The sequence below is a fragment of the Rhinopithecus roxellana genome, chromosome 4 (genome assembly GCF_007565055.1).
Source record: "Rhinopithecus roxellana isolate Shanxi Qingling chromosome 4, ASM756505v1, whole genome shotgun sequence".
Lineage (NCBI taxonomy): Eukaryota > Metazoa > Chordata > Mammalia > Primates > Cercopithecidae > Rhinopithecus > Rhinopithecus roxellana.
Window position 1 is genome coordinate 83,471,730 of NC_044552.1, and position 20,025 is coordinate 83,491,754.

Sequence of the window (20,025 nt, forward strand, 5' to 3'; positions counted from 1 at the left end):
TATACACTTTATTATAAAATAGGCTTTGTGTTAGATAATTTCCAACTGTAGGCTAATGTTTAAGTGTTCTGAGTATGTTTATGATAGAGTAAGCTAAGTTATCATGTTTGGTGGGCTAGGTGTATTAAATCCATTTTTGACTTAAGCTATTTTCAGTCTATGATGGATTTATCAAGACATAACCACATCATAGATTGAGGAGCACCTTTATGTCTATGGCTGCTTTCTTGCTATAATAGCACAGTTGAGTAGTAAAAAAAAGACTGCCTTGCCAGCAAAGACAAAAAGTATTTACCACCTAGCACTTTACAAAAAACTTTGCACACCCCTGCTTTAAATGAGTTATGGATTTTCATTTTAAAGTTCTGAACACTTTAAACATACTTTAAAACAACTCTTTTTCAGACTGTTGTACAACATTAATTTCATCTGGAGGGCTGTCTTCTCTAGAATTGAATTTCCTTGTGGGTTTTAGAACTTTGAAATATGGGCTCATTTTGAGAAGTGTTTTGTTTGTTAAGTATTATTCTTCCCTTTTTCTCTCTTCCAGTGTCTCTCCTCTCTCCGGTCTAGCTGTTTTGTAGTTATCACCACTAAGTCTCAGCACCGCAGTATAGAAACTGGTCTTACAATGGCAGTTTCGACTGATGAGGCTTTCCTTCTTGATGACTATAGGATTCTTGCGAATCTAATCATCAAACCAGGAGAGTTGTTTGTGTAGTCACGAGATTCTTTCCTCCTTTAGCACCCCTACATTCATAACTTGCTGTAACGCTTAGCCACTGTTAATTATCAGTGGTATGTTCTGAGTCACTTTTGATCAGAGAAGAGGGCAGACTCACCATAGCCACTAACTTCAATTGATACCTGGTTCAAATCTCTGCTTTGAACCAGGACAGCAAGCGCCTGCTCAGTGTTGCCTGCTTCTAAACTAGGACTCTACCAGATCTGTAACTTATTCCGGTTCATCTATTTTTATTTCTGCTGTTTCTGAGCCACAGAATTGTTTATCATATTTTTTAATCTTGGACTTATTGTTTGGTTTTCTTTTAAAAAAATTTCAACATGTTATTGGCACACATTTGGAGCAGAGGGATGCATCAAAGCATGAACTGATGGCACCACTTTGACTGAAAATCTCCATTACATAGTTTATGTGATGATATAATGGTATCTGTTTATGGTATCTATTTACTGGGTAATTAAAATCATAAGCATTAAGTTTAAATGAAGTTACTTGAGTGACTGATGGCAAAGTAAATTCAGAGTTATTTTTCACAGGGGATATACCATGTTTTGAAAACTGCAGGATTTAAGTAGAAGTATTAAATCAAATCTTTAATTCAGCAGAATAGAACTATGTTTATAGAAAGTAATATAAAATTTATTTCAAAAGAAAATCATAGTTCTGCATCTGAGAAGACAAAAGAAAAACAAAATCAGTTAGCAGAGTTGTAAGTTTTGTCAAGGCAAAGAGGCAAAAACAATTATATGGACAGAGTAAGGTGTGATCTAAGCTACCAGCAATATTCATGAATTGTTTTACATTTCATTCAAAGTCTTTCATTTTAGAGCTCTAGTGGTTAATGTTCAGCTGTTAGTTTATTGCTTAATGGTTTAAAAGGACAAAAGGAGTAACAACTCATTTTTTTGAGACTGAATTTTATTTCCTTATACAATCTTCTTTGTTTCTGTTTTTGATTTCTGGATTAACCTAGAAAGTCATAGTTGAATCACTGGTGGAAGGCAGCTGAGTCCCTCCATCAATGCCTCACTAGAAACATCCATATTAGACTGTTAGATAAGTGAGAAATAAACTGATGTTTTGCCATTAAGATCTGGTGGTTTATTGTTACTGTAACTAGTGTTGCCTTAATTAATGCAATGCTAGATGATCCATTTCTATCCGGGACCTGTTCTCCTAGAAGATTTTTAAAAAATGTTTTCAGCTTAAAAACATGGTTTTCTATAGCTCTAATTTTTGTATGTCAGAGGAAATCAGAAAAAAAAAAATCTATCTATAAAAGTTATTTCCACATAGTCAACCAATAAGTTTTTTAAACTGAAAATAAGGTTTATTTTGGTCATGAAAGGTTAATCTTAATTTGTTTTCCATTAAAGCAAAATAAAGATGCATTTTTAGATGGCTCTTTGGTCATCTGGTTCTATTCAATGGTTGCTTATTACTTAATCTTAGTTTCAAAACTGAAATGGTATTTGAATAAAGTCTATCCAAATTTGAAAGTTGTCATTGGGATGAATATGCTGTGTAGTCAACCAAGAACAGGCTTTGCCTAGTGAAGCTTGAGAAAGATTATTTTAGAACTAATAAAACAAAGGAGTTTTGACAAATCTGAACAATGTGTACCACACTCTCTTGAAACTGCTTATCTGTTTCTTCAAACAGATATTCACTGAGCAGTTTCCATGTATAAACTACCATGCTGAGCCCTGTAGGCAAAGAAAAAGAAATATGATTCACTGTCTCACAGTCTCTGCTCACAGCCTCCAGGATCTTAAATTGTGGAGACAAGAGATATTCAAATATGTTACATGAGATAGTGTATGATAAATGTCGAGAGTGTTAGCGCAATAAGTAATGTAGAAAAATAATCCAGAGAAGGGATACAGAAACTCCACCTGAGGTAATTAGAGGTTTAGCTTGAAAAAGGGAATGATATGGTGTATTTGTGACAGGTTGAACAACATACCCAAACTCTATGAAACAGGGTGAGATGGTTTGTGGTAAGGGTGTCTTTAGACCCCTTGATTCCAATCATGAGGTTGAGGCATTCTTATCAAATTTTGCAGAGACATGATTCTGTCATTGGATGACAAATCTATTATCCATAAAAAGTAGATGTGTAGGTTTCCTACTACATATTGAGCCTGAAATACAATTAATTTACACATCATAATGAAGATAATAATAAATCTGAATTTAGAATCAGAAAACTTATGGTCGGGTCTTTACCTCATAGGATAAGCTGAGATAGTCACTTAATGTCTGTGAACCTCAGTTTTTTTATGTATACTGGGGATATATATTTCTACCCTTTTTGTGTGAATAGTAGTTATGAAGAGCAAACGAGAAATGTGTAGGAAAGTGTTTTGTAGACTGTCAAAGGCTATGAAAATGTAAAGGGGGTAAAGGATGTGCAGTGGATTAAAGAGAAACACAGATTTCTGTGACACTTATCTCATTAAAAGTTAGACTCTTTACCTTGTCCCTTGACTTGAGAAAGGGGCTGGTGACTGTTTGGAGCAATGGAACACAGTGGAAGTGATGCTGTGGCAGCTTCTTGGGTCATGCTGTAAGAGATTAGCAGGTTCTATGTACTGTATTATAGAAAATTTTGCTCTTAAAACTGAGCAACCATGCTGTCTGGAAGCCCAAGAAGCCCATGTGAGAAGAACTGAAGAGTCCCAAACCAACCATCTCAGCTAAGTCCCAGCCAACAGCTATCACCAACTTGCCACTTACGTGACTGAACAGTGAATTATTTAGCACTACTCAAGCTACTTCAGCTGACATTCTGTGGAAAACAAATGCACTTCCCCTGTCATGTCCTGTGTAAATTACAGATTTGTCAGTAAAACAAATGACTGTTGCTATTTTAAACCATTACGTTTTGGGGTAGTTTGACAGTCAGCAATGAATTACTAGAACATGATGTTTAGTAAATGAATTACTATATTATTTCAGAGTGTACTATAACTCATCATACACATTTTATTTACTTCGACTATAATTTTTATAATATAGTTTGAGGTGTCTTCACAAGTAATATGCTTCAGAGGGAGTAAAAGAGGCTTCAGCTAGTTCAGGCTTCCTATGAGCACCTCCCTTATTTAACTCTTACAATGGATCCAATAATTCTTACATTTTTTTATGGAGGAGTAGGATGAGACATGAAGCTTGTGATAAGGTCTAATAGAAAATAAAATCACAACAGAGAGGCTGGAGAAAAGTCATGACCGCTTCATCAGTATACTATTCTTCTTTTGAAAATAGTTCGTGGTTTGCTAGAGATACTTTGTAGAAATTGAACATCTCAATATGGAACACCAGACAACCATATGGCCTGAGATGTGTAATGTATTTTTTTACTAGATATTGTCAGATATACCCAAAAAACTTCTTTCAACATTTCCTTAAGTGAATGTCTTCTAAAGTCAAATTCTCTCAAGATGTATTTGTCTTAAAATATCTCTATTTCACCTTAATTTTGGAAGAATGTTTTTATGGGGTACAGAATTCTAAATTGATAGTGTAATTCTTTCTTTCAGCATTTTAAAGATGTCATGCCATTGTCGGTTAACTTCCATTGTTTCTGTTGAGAAGTCTGTCATATTCTTGTTTTTCTTTTTCTTCTAAACGTAGTGTGTATGTGTGTGTGTGTGTGTGTTGTGTTATGTGCATATGCATGTGTGTGGTGGCTGCTTTTAAGAGTTTCTTTTTTATCTTAGGTTTCTTGAAGCTTGACTTTGTAATGATATGGTTTGAGGTTCACTACATATTTGGTTTTGGATCTGTGGGTTGATAACTTCCATCAGTTTTGGATGTTTCTTGGCCAATGTCTCTTCAAATTATTTCTTTGGCTCCATTTTATTTCTGTTCTACTTTTAGTAATACAACACACATATTTTGACCATTTGATACAGTGCCACAGACTGGGGGTTGGTTGCTTTTCGCAGTTCCTAATTTTTTTTTCTTTTTTCCTTTTAGTTTAGGTAATTCCAATTCACTTAATCCTTTCTTTTGTGTTTCCTAGGCTGCTGTAAAACAAATCAAATAAATTCTTCATTTATGCTACTGGGTTTCCAAATCCTAGAATTTTTCTTTGTTTTTCTGTTTCCAGTACTCTACTAAAATGAAATCTGGCATCTGTTCCCACATGTGAACCATGTTTTCCATTAGTTTTTCCTAAAAAAAATTTAACATTTTATATCAGATGTTTTATTTACTACTTCTAATATCGTGGTCACATTTGGGTCTACTTCTATTGATTATTTATTGAATTGATTATGGGTCATATCACTCTGCTTGTATTTATACCACACAATTTTTTATGCCAGAAATTGTGTGTAAAAGTACCATATACATTATTTATTCAAGAAAAAGAAATGTCTGTTCTTGTGACTGGTTGCAAGTGATGAAGCTAAAGCAATCTGATGTATAATTGAGCTGGGTCTGAGGTTTGTTGTAGCTTTTGTTAGATGTGTTAACTCACCATATGTTTCAAATGTTTTACAGGCAGCATTGGAACTAATTTATCTGGGCACTGTACAATTATGGAAATATCTTTATGTTTTACATCCCAGTGACTATATTACCCAGATTTGGGGATTCCTGTGGTGGTCTTTTGTCTCTTTAGCTCTGCTTCTGACTTCCTAAAACTCACAAAATCTATTCATACTTTGCTGCTTTGCCGTTAGGTTTTGGCATGCTACTATCTTGCACTCAAATAAGGCTCTGAATGACTTGTGGCTGATATTTCTCAGTTCAACTATTGTGCCTCCAGCTTTTGGTTTCTGTGTAATTGATCCACTTTAGAGGAAATATCCTTCTACCTTCTTTTCCTGTTCCCAGGCATTAGAGAAGCACTGTTGTGCAGTCATTAAGGGCCTGAGGTGCAGGAAGCTCTCTCTGCCCTCCTGCTGTACTCCTATTCTTCTGCAAGCTACTGCATGTGTTCAGTGAAGGCATTGTGAAATTAAGATTGGCAACTGGGTGTGGAAGTGCACTCTCACAGACCTCCTTGGAATCTCATACATCAGGCTAGCCACACATAGTTATGAAACCTTTATTAAAATTTTGGCTAGTTTCTCCTTACCTCTGTCTACAGCAGGTTTGCTCTTTCTCCTTACATGCCCACAGATTTTGGGTTTTTCTCTCATAGAAAGGGCTTTTCTCTTTCTGGAATTTAATTTATTTGGATTTTGTTTTTGTCTTTAGCAATCTAACGCAAAAAAACAAAAAGAAAATCATAACTTTATAATTTCTCTGGCTTATTTCCTTTGTTAGGGTGAGAGCAGTGGTCTCTTGACTTTATACATCCTAACCAGAAGCTCTCATATCTTTATAACACATTTCTTTTTTCCTTTAATTTTTCAGGGTTATTTTTGATGTTTGTAAACTATGCCGAGTATTGATATTATTCATCATGTATGAATAAACAAAGATGTGGAGCTTAATCACAATCACATAAATTGAATTATAAACATTTTTAATTTCAGGAAACATTCAAATAGTTATTTTAGGCAATTACCATAACTAAACAATATGAGTATGACTGATGCCTCTTCCAGATCTTAAATCTTTTGATTTAAGTAAAATCCATTACTTTTGATTTGTTCTGAAGCAATTTTTTTTTTGAGATGGGTCTTGCTCTGTTGCCCAGGCTGGAATGCAGTGGCACAATCTTGGCTCACAGGTGCCTGCCACCATGCCTGGCTAATTTTTTGTATTTTTAATAGAAACGGGGTTTCTCCATGTTAGCCAGGATGATCTCGATCCCCTGACCTCGTGATCCACCCGCCTCAGCCTCCCAAAGTGTTGGATTACAGGTGTGAGCCACCGCACCCAGCCCTGAAGCAAATTTTTAAAAAATTACAACTGAAACACCCTTCTTCATAAATACATGCAAATAATCTTTTTATGTACCTTCATACTTAGTAACCTTTTAATTTATTATATATTAGTATGTATTATATATAATATTTTACTTGCACACAAATATTTATGCATTCAGTCTTTTTTCTGTCTCTCTTCTAGAACTTCTACTATTTCCTAAAACTCTATGACTATAGCAAGACCAAAATAAGGCATTATATTTAAGAGAGAGTGTGTATGCAACAGAGAGCAGGCACAATAGATTTAGTAATTTTATTTTCTTTCGTAAAATTGCTACTATTTCTTCCAAAGATCAATGAATATTCCACAGAAGAGGTGCCATTACTTTAAGTTATCATGTATTGCTCTTCTTTATAGATACTTAATCCTCTATTGTGTTGATGGTTCTTGTTTATAAGGTTTGCTGCTCTCACATTAAAGGAAAACATGTAAATGTTATCAAAATACTTTTAATCTATAGAGTAATTTCACTGATTGAAAGTGGTAAGTTGTGGCTGCAACAGAAAAATCAACTGTGAACAAATAATATTTGTTCTGGTGCCTTTCTTTATGCAAGAAATACCAATTATTTTGGATTGAGTTAGTTATAAAATAGTATTACACAGTGGGTAGAAGAGTCACATATATATACACACGTGTTCATGAACAAGAAACATATGTTCTGTCGGATAGTACAAGTAAGGCTGGGCATCTTAGTTGTAATAATGTGACTCCAAATTTTTCTAATGCAAAAGCAGAAAGGATTGGTTAGTGCTGGTCATGCTGAGATCAATAGATCTATCTTATTTTTTCATATATAAAATCTTATTCAATCATAGGTAAAATGGCAATACAAAATAACACAAGAGCTCTAATAAAGTTATGTCATTCATTGCTTTTTGATATGAACTGCTTTATATTCTGATTATGTTGCTGCTATAAAATGAACAAAGAGTAACATGGAATTTGATAAAGACAAGAAAACTTTTATTAAACTTTTACAACAGTGAGATAAATTATTCATGCAATTGCATGAATAATGGTATCCATGCTGATTAAATCAGCTAAGAGGAAGCAAAGTATTCACGTGCATGGCATGAGTTCCATTTCCAAACAGTTCTGAAATGAAAATGCAATATAAAACAACACAGTAGTTGGTCCCCCAAAAATGGAAGGAAAAAAATGTGGAGTACAGTATTAATTCAAAAGGGGAGGGAAGAGTTTAAAGCACTTGCACTTCTGAAATCCACTAGCCAGAAGGAATGTTCAAAGACAGAAAAAATAATCCACAACTTCAAAGGAATTTAATGAAAGAGAAATAGCAAAGATGACGAGGGTGCAAGAGGGACAGACCTAGGGCTTAGAGGAGGGAGAGAATGAGTATTTATCCAATGAACCATTCATAGCCTATTCTATCTGAGGCTTGAATAAAATAGGATTCTCTCCAAATTAAGCTGTTGGGCACATGCCAGCATTTTGGGATGATCTGAGAAGGGAGCTGCTGCTGGTAACAAATGAGGTGTCTTCTACATCTCCCCTGCCACATGTTTTGAAATTTGTGACTATCACTTGTCCTTTCATCAAAATGTTCGCAAAAGGAAAGTGTCAGAGTTCATACTTCTCTTTCCACATCACTGAGCACATGAAATGGAGGAGAAAACCCTTGCCACCCACAGAATTCCAAAGAGCTGAGTGCATGCTGCAGAACACACTGGAAAAGTAGGAAGAGAGAAAAAATACCTCATAAATGAGCCCAGTAGAGAAGGGGGGAGGAAAAAGAGGCACGGGGGGGAAAGATACTGACCAAAATGGTAAAATTCCTTACCAATGATGATGCACAAATCCACCCTCAGAAGGCAGGGTGCTTTTCACTAGTGAGTGGTCCATCTGATTTGTGTGATTGACATATACATGTAGGGAGGACTAGCGACCCCTCGTGTCTGTGGGACTCCCTGTGAACCTTCAGCCTTACTGGCTGCTGGTGGCCCTGTCCATTCTGAATGGCTGGTTCAGCTGTCCTGATTGGTCAGTGCCTGGCCCTGTCCATTCCGATTGGCTGGTTCGGCTGTCCTGATTGGTCAGTGCCTGTGCCCATGCTACCTGTTCCTTAGAATAACTATCACCTCTGTTCTTACTCCAAGCCGCTGAGAGAGCCCTGAAGCATTCTCTCACCACTGAGCGTACCTCTCCCGTTCCTCCCTGTGTTCCTCCTTCTGTGCTGCCATGTCCTGCTCCCTCCTCATTTGTCTTCTCCTCTGACTAGATGTTCATCTTTCTGGAGGCATCTGCCAGTCTCCGGAGTCTCTTAGTCCTCAGGAGTAAAGACAGAAAGGTAACCCAAGAACATGCACTTGAACTTTGTTGCTCCTTAGGAGAGACATCGTGTAATGTATACTTATTTTAGTCTTACCTTAACTTTCTTTAGAATAAAGCCATCTGTTGTCACCCAACTGCTTCTCGTTTCTCTGGTTTCCAAGGCTCCCCTTTCTTTTGATAGTAACAACCAGCTGAGTTCCCAGCCTGCCTGACTGTAGGAATTCTAGGGCTGTTCCCCAACATTTCTGGGTATCCCTAGTGAGTGTCTAAATGCTGCATAAAGCTTCTTTGGCTTCCACTTGTCACTTGCTACCAGGGACCACCACTCTAAGGCCACATCCCACCAATTATCTCATTACTCTTTTCTAAGCTGCAGCCACTATCCCTTTATTTCCCAAACACAAAGATATCATGTTTGACAAAGTAAATGAAGACTTGCAAGATATGATAGGAGATTTATAATATAGAAGGGAACACCACTTTTAAAAGTTTGTATAAATTTAAGGGGTGCAAGTGCTATTTTGTTATCTTAATATATTGTGTAGTGGTGAACTCGGGACTTTTAGTGTATCCACCACCAGAATAGTGTGCATTGTATCCATTAAGTAATTTCTCATCGCCCACCCCACTTTCACCCTCCCCACCCTTCCTAGTCTCCCATGCCTATCATTCCACACTGTATGTCCATGTGTACACAGTATTTAGCTCCAACTTAGAAGTTAGAACATGCAGTATTTGGCTTTCTGTTTCTGAGTTGGGAAAAACAGTTTAACGTATCACTGTCAGAGTCTATATTATTTTTCAAAGGACTCCTTTGGTCTCTCCTTCTTGTCACTGACAGCTGCCAGAGTGTAGTGCCCAACCATGGTCCATAGTTTCTTTCTTAGGTCCTCTCCTCCTAGAACATAGAGCCCCAAACCCCTATATCTGGGCCTATAAGAGGAAACATTATTGGATATTATAATTGTCCTAGAAGTGTCGTTCTATCCTCCAAGGAGGCAACCATTGCTTGAAAAACAAAACAAAACCAGAACACAGAATGTATAAATTCCATTCAAAAGTATGGCATTTGAATGTTTCACCAGTCAGAACTTTCTTAAGGACTAAGTAAATTCATTACGTGTGCATGACTTAAAAAGGCACTACAGAATGGTTTCTCTCACACAAAGCAAGACTCTGTACTAAAGACAAATTTCACCTCAACCTTTAGAGCCTCAGAGAGTTGGGAAATCTTTAGATTCAGTTTCAAGGACACCACCTCTGATATGTAATGAGTTTTTAAGTGATGCTACTGCTGAAGAGAAGATGAAAATACCTTAATTAAATAAAAAATCTTGTAACATAATGCTGAAACAGAATTATTTAGAGGTTAGTGATCCCATTTCTTTTCTTTTCTTTTTTTCTTTTTTTTTTTTTTTTTGAGATGGAGTCTCACTCTTTCTCCCAGGCTGGAGTGCAGTGGCATGATCTCAGTTCACTGCAACCTCTGCCTCCAAGATCCAAGTGATTATCCTGCCTCAGCCTCCTGAATAGCTGTGATTACAGGTGCGTACCACCACGCCTGGCTAAATTTTGTATTTTTAGTAGTGACAGGGTTTTGCCATGTAGGCCAGGCTGGTCTTGAACTCCTGACCTCAAGTGATCTGCCCGCCTCAGCCTCCCAAAGTGCTGGGATTACAGGCAAGAACCACCGTGCCCAGCCCATTTCTTCTTATACACCAAATTCTACTGCCACTAGTGGTGACTCTGTTATGCAATGGTGCTACCTCTAAGAAAGAAAAATGACCTTTCTCAAATCATGGAGCTGAGCTAGACTTTCCTTCTCTCATGTTATCATGCTGGATCTAGTGAGTGTGATAAAATTAAATAATTAACAATATTTCTTCAATCCTACATGTGCCAGACATTGTGCTGGGAGTTCAGGATAAAAAGATAATAAAAGTGTGGTCACTATCTTTAAATTGCTTCCAGTCCAATAGGAGAAACAGACTTATAGGTACATAGTATCAGCAGTGAAATTATATATAGGGTACAATGAATGCACTGTTAGTTCTGGGAGGGAGGAAGAGAGGAACAGAGGAAGAAAGATCTTTATTGAATAGTTCATGTTTGAGTCCTGTTAATAAGTGGTGCTTTCCAGGTAGACAATGTTAGGGGTGTTGGGGGTGCATTTTCACATGTGTCTGCAGTGAAGTGGGTGACAAAGCATGCATGTGAACCCTTGCCTAATTTTATCGGACAACCTTCAACTTTTTCCTCTTACTGGGACTCTCCCATTGTAACTTAATGTTTCTAACATAATATAACATGATAGGATTTGGAGATGATACCTTGTTAAAACCAAATAGAATCAGCCTCAGGGTTCAGAATGACACATTCCTGCGGCAGGTGAAGGGATTCCTCCAATTTTTCCATCCCATATCCAACTCCTTATTGTATTATACATGCTACTCTCTCTAATTGCTAATGATAAAAAATCAAATCTATGACCAAGGTGGGAGAAAATGAGGATTGGCTAATTATGTCAGTGATAGATCTATATTTACTCAAGAAAGCCATGACTGTACTAAATTATGAGTCCTGTCTGTCAAACAGCACAATATAGAGTCAAGTTGCTTTCAGAATTTATAACATGTACTGTTTTTCCATGTGAACTTATTCATAGAAGGGAAAAATTTTAAGATACTATCCCAGTATAAATTTATAAATGCTCCACAGCTTGAAACGTATTTCCACTATGTAAATAAAATTTATGAAGGATGTGATAATTATTATGCATTGCATGTCTGTATCAGAACATGTCATGTACCCCATAAATGTATACACCTACTATGTACTTACACAAATTAAAATTAAAAATTAAAAAAATTATGAAGAATAAAAGCTAGGTGAAATGTGTCTAATATATTAAATTTCTAATGTCTCTTGTCCTATGGTAGAGGTCTGTAGAAAATTCTAGAATTTGCATGGGCTGTCTCCTTCACTGTATGTCAGTGTGCTAGTTTCTATTATACCTGTGATATTTTAATGAGAGACCCATGTCTCATCAGTAAAGCAATGAGTTTTGTCTCACACCTTGACTATGCATAAACTAAATTTTCTTAGTGTCCATATCTCTGTAGTAAGTATAGTTTTAGGTAGAAATAAACCTGCATCTAATTGTGATTAAGGTAAAAAGTTGTGGAAAGCAGTGAAGAAAGGGGTTGCTCCCTTTACAATTAGCCAGTCACAATATATTGAGCAGCCTTTATATGCTCAGTACTTTGCTAGGCTCTTTGAGAGTTGAAAGAGAAAAGTTGGTCAAATAACAGGCCGTTATTTTATCCACATCCCTTTTCTGGGTTCCCATACCTTTCAGTAAAAATCAAATCTAGGGGGCCCTGCACAATTTTCGCTGTAACCCCTGTATCTCAATGTGACCCCATTTCTTTCTGCTTTTCCCTAGCTTAGGGCATTTTGGCCATACTGAATCCCTTGCTTTCATTGAACATGAGAACATTCTTCTGCTGTGGAATGCTATGATGCTAGTCTCTCCATCTTCAAGCTGTTTCCCCTGATATCCTCATGGCTTACCTCTTTGGGTCCTACCTCAAATGTCATCTTAGTAAAGGCTACCCCGCATGGTATTTAAAATTTCAACATAGCACCCCACCCCCATTATTCTGCACTTCTTTCTTCATCCCCTGCTTCAGATTTCTTCATTGCCCTTGTCACTATCTATCATACTAAGTATTTTTTTCTCTTTCATTTATTGACTCTCCCTAGAATGTAGGACAAGGATCTTTTAACATTTGTTCCCACTGCTGCATGCCCAGAGTCTATAACAGTACCTTGGCACGTCGTAGGAGCTCAACAAATCATCAATTCAATGGATAAGTTTAGTTGCTGCTCTCAAGAAGTGTGGTGCAAGGCCTAAAATTGAGTCTCAAGATTTTGTGCTGCCTTGACCTCTAGTAAAATTGGTAGGATCTCAAATGGTCTAAGCAGTTTTCCTCCCCACTCTTGTTCCTGTGGATATTGTCCCCCTAGTCAAACAACCCTCCTTATCAAATAGTCTGGATGCATTTCCTGCTTATTCCTGACTAGTGGGTTCCAGTTGTGGAATTGTTCAAACAAATCACACATATACTCTCATGGGAGCTGGGGGCACCTCATCCTCTTGATACTACAAAGCCTGCCTCCCACAGTCCTTGCCATTCACTTTGTTCTTGAGAGCAGGCTCCGTGTGACCCTGTGTGGCATGGTGTCCCGCTCCTGTGGCCTGTGAGTATATGTGATAAATACACTTCTGTTGACCTCACTTGTCCAGTGTGAAATATTACATGTTTGGCCATTCCCATAACACCATAGAGAAATCCTTTCCTCAACAATGGAGTGAATAGGAGGCGATTTTAAAATGAGAAATTGCAACATAGTGTGTGAGGCAAGATATGTGCAGGAATCAAGAATAGAATTAGGAGTGTCCAAGCAAGTGGTAAATTATGTCATGCTAACTGAAAGTACCATGGAAATACAGAAATGTTTGTATACATAAATAATTTTAATTTAGTAAACAAAATATTTAATGAAAAAACTTTAAAGACTTTGAAATAGGAATAAAAAAGATCTAGCAAGTGTTCTATTTAGTGAATTCTTCTGGGTTATCTCTGCCTTCCACTGTCTTTGGACTATTTTACAACTCAGAAAGTTGTAGAAAACTGGTAAAAATGCATATGACTCTTGTTCATAGAAATAAAAATGCAATCGTCTATTGCCCTATGAACAGACCCACTTTGCATCTGTTTGTTATTTCACTTCAAAGTTCCTTACTGCATATATATTTGTATGAATATGTATATATATGTATATATACATATGTAAATATATATATGTGTGTGTATGTGTGTGTATATATATATATATATATCTCCTTGGGCTTCTTCTTTGAACCAGTTGTAACATTTTCCTTATTGATGAGTGAAATAAAGTTATGACACATGTTCATTTTATATTTTTATAAAAGTAATTATTGTATCCTTTAAACAATCATCCTTTAACAATGCCATTTCTACTAAAACATGAAAAATAGTGTTTTTTATCCTTATTCTTATCATTATCCAGAGAACACTTAACATTTTGAACAATATGGTAAATTATAATGAAATTAAACATGGGACATTATGATTGTGTCTACCTGAAAGCAAACATCTGGATGAAGCACGAAAATTTCAGGCAGCCAAAATTCAGATGGCTGGATCTCAGTAGCTGAAACATCTGGATTTTGTGAATTGATTAATTTCCATCCGGCTTTTCTAGTTTGGCTTCATTTAGACATAGCTTTTGTCCTGACCCCAAACTTTTTCCTGACACTATGCAAACAGCATTCTCTGTTGTGTAGAAAGAATTTTTATTTATTTTGTTTTGTACCTTTCTTCATGCTTCCACATGGCATACAAGATAATAGCCTCTATTTTTACTTAATTATTACTTAAAACTATTGTTTGAAGCCATCAATAAGGACAAAGGAAAATAAAGACTAGTTTGTATTTAGTGTACCTTAGAAGTAATTTTATTCTGGTCTTTGGCCATGCAATTATAGGGAGACCATTTCATTTATTTTTATATAATTGTGTGGGTTCCCCTTACAGGAGAACTATTTCTGCTACATATTCCTCTATACATATACAAACAAAACATGTATTTTGTATTTAGTGTTACATTCCTGCAAGAGAAAAATAAGGAAAAAACCTGCAAAACATTGAGGACTCATGACACGCTTTAAAAAAATACCTGGATACATCACATGAACTCAAGACCATGACTATGGAGGAAGGTGATGACCCAAAAGTGTACCTGGACCTCAAAGTACAATGGAGCATTCCTTTTAGTTCCTTGAATATTGATTCTACGTAGTCAAAGCAAAACTGTAAAATTGATGACTTTCATTTTTATTTTCTATTACAGATTTAGCACTTGGCAACTCTTACTACAACAACAACAACAACAACAACAACAAAGAGAAATAACAACAACAAGAACCAAAGAGTGCAAAAAGAACTAATGTAGTGAGTTGTCCCAGTTTATATTCAGTTCCAGTTTATATTCAGTTTTGTCAGTTTGACCTTCACAGGTCTGTAATTACGGTAATCACAGAGTACTGAACGTGCTAACAATCAAAGCATCCCAATTTGAACAGTTCAACAATAGCCTTTTTAATAAGGGTAAAACCGTGCCAGAAAACCTGCAAGGCTGCTTCAGCCTTTTCTGAAGGTGCTGGATAATGGGGAACAGGTATCAAACAACTCACCTCTTAAAAATATGCTGCACAGAGAGATTGGCTCCAGCTGTTACTGACAGAACCTCTACATGGCTACAAAGAGGATTGCCTTCATCCCTTTGTGGCTCTGATTCTTCCTAATGTTGCCCAATGATGTGGACAAAGTATTATTTCCTTTTAAGACCTTCACTTTGAACACCCAACAGTGCCTATGACATTTTTAAAGGTCAAAAAAAAAAAAAAATTAGCAAAATAGGTAAGAATGAGTTCGGCCAACATGCATTGCTGGTATTAATAACTTTTTCTCCCTGAGCTAGAGGAAGAACCTCCTGATTTACTAGCTTCTTAACCTCATGCTTGCTCTCTCCCTCTTTTTAAAAATTTAGTTGCCACAGATTTACTCTGAATTATCTATAATATCTTTCTCAATACTCTCTGGACAAAGATAGACATTTAGAAGACTCTGGTTAAGATTAGGAGAATAATCTTTGGTTATGAAACAATGCTTGTGGTTCATGTTATTGTTGTTTTATATTTGTTAACTGGTTCTTATATGAATTATAATCTATATACCTGTAATTGTAACAATTTTAGAATGTCTGGGTTCAAAATAAATTAGAAATCATCTAGCCTATACCTTTAATTATTTTTTCCTTTTTGCTCATGGATATTTTTAAACAAATTAAATTAGTGTATAAAAACAGGTAAAATCAAAGCTTCTTTGAGCCCAAATGTCCAGATTCTCATCTGCTAAGAGTTTCTTTTATCAATGGTCCCTATCCTGTGACAGGCATAACAGAACTCCAAAGCTCCATGGAACCTAGCTCTAAAGCCTATGATTTAATCCAAGCTTTCAGTGGCTGGAGAGATAAAGTGACTTAGTCAAGTTCACTCCTAACTTCTGGATTCACATTTCTCTCACCTGCTAAGTCAACCTGAAATGAGCACCAAAAATGTTTTAGCAAGGACTTACTTGTCACTCTGTAACATTTTTCCACTGGCTTACCCTAGTTGTTCTACTCCTAAAGACAATCAAGTACTTTCTCAGTGACTTTGGCTACAGTGGCATCAGGACTAGTCAAATCAACACTGTGGGGTAGTGTCTGCTTTCCAGAACCAGTTTTGGTTAGAAAAGGGAAGGGATGATCATAGGATTTATGCCACTAAAAATGAGAAGCACTTTTCACTGAGGGTAAGCAATGCACACACACTGTGGGATGCGTGTCTAGGTTCAGAAATAACCTCCTGAAAGCCTGACCTCTCTCACTGCCAGAGTGTAGTGTGTGGGGGCCAAATGAGAACATTGCAAACTTTGTATCTCCACTGTCTTTGTCTGAAGGTGTGGAAAATTACCCTGCTTTCCTGGGCCACTCAGACTGTCTTTGTTAAACAATCTCACAAGCCCTATAGAAAGTGTTTAGATAGTGAATTCACTGGAGATCCTTACACTTTTATTAAGACTCACCTCTTATTTACTATCAAGGAAGATAATGATCGAGGCCACTTGAATATGAAGGCTCTATGTTGGACTACTTCTGAGTCCAGAAGAGCCATTAAACTAGGAGCAGGTTAGGGTAAACTGACTGTCACAACAAAGTCAATGTCACAACAAAGAGACAGACAGGGGAAAGGAGAACTAATGTTTATCGAGCAGCCACTATGCAATACTCACTCTTCTAATATATTTCCCCTACTAGTTCTGCAATTCCCCAGTACTCGTGGTCCTGAGTTAAGGCATTAAAAATCACAATTAAATGCAAATGTTATCAAAGCACCTTCTTGCGTTCAGCCCAGCTTAGTTAAATGGCACCAATCTCCACCCCGTTGCTGAAGCCAAAATCTTAGAGTTATCCTTGATTCCCTCCATCCATTCATGTAATTTATTATTAAAATGTATCAAATCCACCTTAAAACATCCCAGATCTGCCTTCTTGTCTCCATTATCATGACCTCTCACCTGGGTTGCTATGGTTCCTTTCTACTTAGTCCATTTGCTTTACACGCTTTATGAATACTTATAATAACCCAGTATGACAGCCACAATTACAGCCCTGTGAAACACAAATATCAGGGGCACAGTGGATCAGGATCACAGACCTACAGCTACCTGGGTGCTAGGTCTGTCTGGCAACACTCACTGCAGAGTCACTTAACAGATTTTTGAAAGAAGTTAAGTAATGTTAGTCATTTTGAAATTCACAATTCACAGACTATAAAGAGAAATAGAGTTCATAAGACTCTTGTCTATGTTCCTCAAAACGCTACAATTTAATCAAAGGCAAAAAAAGATACCACTTGAAGGTCCCAGCTTGCTAATATATTGTTAAATAAATTACCACCTTTGAGGACTAAGCCAAATGTGCAATTTGTAAGCCAAATGTAGCACTTTTTTTTTTTTCCAGGATGAGTGGGTCAAAATACATCGGTAATCAGAATGAAAGAAAACTTCAGTGTTTCTAAAATACAACTGAATGAATTCCCCAAAATTAGGTTATATTATTTATTTTGAGGAAATAACAAACTTTAGCTATCGAACAAACTTTTTCTATCTGCATCTAGTAGCTAATGTTTCCAAAGGAAGGAAATAGTTATGAATATTGTATGAAATGTTTTACTCTGACACTCTGGTATTCTGAAATCCTTATACTAATCACTACTTGGTACTGCTCTATTTATGTCTGTTGTCTTAAAGTGGTTGAAAAGTGGCCTGTAAGAATGAGGAAAACTGATGTACAAAGTGAGGAAGGAAATTTTAAATACAAAGCAATTTCACTAATAAAATGCTCAAGCAGTCTAGAGTAATTTGGGTACTTGGTGAATCATTGCTTAGCAATTCATGAACACTGTGGGTGCTTGGAATTCAATTCCATTGTCCTCTATCTGAATTGCTTTGAAAAAGGTCACATGAGAAGGAAAGGAAGTTTTGACTTTCACATGCCTGTTATTGCTAAGGAAACCACTTCCTCAGTATTCACATATTCAGCATGTCTCTAGTTTTGGCTTCCATACAAATTACATCTTGATATCGCATTAAGAAACAAACAAGGGTGGAGAATATTTTAAAAACTCAACTCAACTATGTTATGTTCACAGAACAAAAAGAGGAGCCCTTTTCAGATGCCCTTTCTTTTCTGAAGTTCTCTAGGTATGCCTGGATGGAGCCTCTAAGACCTAACAGGATGTCTGAGATTCCAGGGAAGTGGCCTGTGATCTGTCAGTAAACAAATAAGAAGCTAATACAGCTTTGTTGTGTTTTCTGATTGGCATGGCTCTGAACTATCTTCTACTTGTAGTCACAGACAAAGAAACAGGAGATGAATTACCATGTTCTAGGACTTTGTGTTCCTTTCCAATTCAAACTGCAATAAGAAATAAAAATGGTTAGGTTTCCAGTGTGTAGATTATATAACGTGTCTCGTCTCTTTTGTGGTTTTGTCTTGTTTTTTTTTTTTTTTTTTTTTTTTTTTTGTCTTTTAAAGAGAAAAATGAATAAAATGAAGGGATATTTTAGAATGACTGGGTCCATCAATGGGCCTTATTGCAAGTACAGCTGAACTCTGAAGTGGCTCTTTTGGTTCAAGAATATCTTTACTATTTGACGGTTTCATTGCTTTTATTTATATTTCTATTTTTGACCCAAACAGAAAGATCTTGTATAAGCTACCTCTTTATCCATTGTAGAAATGCAACTATTTTCAATTCTTCCTGCTGGTGAGAATAATAATGAGGACCCAGAAGATCACAATTCTGAGATATCTGAGATCTATCTGCCTGAATAGCCTGTTTCTCTCTCCCAGCATTAGGATTTATAGTTCATCTTCTGCCTTTTTGTTTTCAAACTTGTTCATGAATCATAGGTTCAGAACAAAACTGCACTGTTATTAAGAGCAATCTGCAAACAACTACTCTATAGTGAACTTATAACAGAAGAGTACTCATTTGATATTACATGGTGGCAACCATGAAAGAGGCAACTCTTAGTTGTAATAAAGCTGGAAGGCATAGGATTAGCTGAGTATTTGGGAAATTTTATATTAACAGAGTTAATATCAAGTGGACACCTAAAACATTTAAAATGCATTGCCTTAGAAACCATGAATTTAATTTTTATTTTTAGTATACAAGAAAGGAATATATTTATAGATTCATAGAGGAAATACAGAAAGAAAGTTATTATTTATGATCCTCTATGCACACACCCCAGAAATTGCACCAAAGCACTCTATTTCTGGGTTAAGTCTATGAAAAATTTGTAACCATGGTTGTACATCTTAATTTCAGTAAGAATGGGATGATGATAATCATGATGACGATAATGATGATGATATTTCTGTAATAATAATAATAATAGCTAATGTATATTGAGAATTTACTAACAACTAGACATTGGGATAAGCATTTTACATATATCATCTCATTTAATCCTCACAACAATCTTGTGAGATTAGTACTATTATCCCTGATCTTCATATGAAGAACTGAGGCTCAGAGAGGTTAAATAAATGCTTAAGTTCACTCATCTAGTAAGCAACAGGGCTAAGATTTGAAAACTGGTGGTCTTCCCGCCGAGTCTGACTTCTTAATCATTAGGTGTCTGTAAAGAGAAGGCTTTTCACATAGACTAATTTGAGATGCCAAAAGGCTAAAGGAAGGAAAGGATCCCACCCCTTCCTGCCCCAGCAAATGCATGTGTATTGCTTGTATGTGATTCTTTTGAACTTAAAGAGGCAGATACCACAGTCCTTTGAATAGGGAAGGGGTTATCCCCAGCATCATTCATCCAAGAAAGGGGAGGCCTTGTGTAAGAGAAAGAGGGAGAATTTGAACACCAGGCTAG